This window comes from Micropterus dolomieu, unplaced genomic scaffold (assembly GCF_021292245.1).
Source record: "Micropterus dolomieu isolate WLL.071019.BEF.003 ecotype Adirondacks unplaced genomic scaffold, ASM2129224v1 contig_5799, whole genome shotgun sequence".
Lineage (NCBI taxonomy): Eukaryota > Metazoa > Chordata > Actinopteri > Centrarchiformes > Centrarchidae > Micropterus > Micropterus dolomieu.
Genome location: NW_025734788.1, coordinates 1 through 960, shown reverse-complemented (window position 1 = coordinate 960; position 960 = coordinate 1). Strand labels below are relative to the sequence as shown.

Here is a 960-nt window from a genome sequence, read left to right as displayed (position 1 = left end):
TAATGCATCATACTTCCATCCATGAATGACGACGACAACAGGCACAATAAACTAGTCGCCTTTCTTGGCAGCTAGAACACAATATATGTATAATCTTTACTTCGCCAGGCAGTCATAGCACAGTCTGACATGTTCATCAGTCTGACAAAAAGCCCATTAAAAAGACTTAGTGCAAACTTCCAGGGAGCCTGTTTTTTTGGTGGAGCTAAACTGGCATGGTTACCATAACACTGGGTAAGTGCAGAACTTGTTGTTCTTCTGGCTCGTTTGACAATTAACAATGAGCGCCAGGTCCATTACAATATTCATCCAGACTGTGAAGGGTCGACCCTGATTTGCACGTAGCCTGGGAAAACCCCAACGGCTTGCAATCAGATTTGTGATCTGACCAGCAGAGGCACAAACATGTGGATGAAAGTGTACTAATGACTAGGGTAAAGCGGACCTGTTAGACTTGTGGACGTAACGTGCATGTTCGCGGGAAGTCTGCAAGTTCCGTTTGAATGCATCACACTTCCATCCACGAATGATGACGATAGCAGGCACAATAAACGAGTCGCCTGAACAGGGACTTGAACCCTGGACCCTCAGATTAAAAGTCTGATGCTCTACCGACTGAGCTACCCAGGCTTCAAAAAGCAGCGCTCTCGATGAAACAGTCTCGCTAACTCCTAATCCCAATTTACATACTAATACACCAATAGTGCACTTTCTTGGCAGTTAGTACAAAAGACATTTACAATCGTTACTTCACCAGGCAGTCATAGCACAGTCTGACATGTTCATCAAAGTCCGACAAAAAGAACATTAAAAAACTGTTATGGTTATCATAACACTGCGCAAAAGTTGTTGTTCTTCTGGCACGTGGACAGTTAACAATGAGCTCAAGGTCCACTACCACCTTATACCAGACTGGAAAGGGTCAACCCTGATTTGCATGTAGCCTGGGAAAACCCCAAC

At 44.4% G+C, this 960-nt stretch overlaps 1 non-coding gene across 1 annotated transcript; it reads right to left on the bottom strand.

The window, feature by feature from the left end:
• Positions 1-557: 557 nt before the first annotated feature.
• trnak-uuu lies at positions 558-630 on the bottom strand. Its single transcript has one exon. It is a non-coding gene; the product is annotated as a tRNA-Lys (tRNA).
• Positions 631-960: the final 330 nt, after the last annotated feature.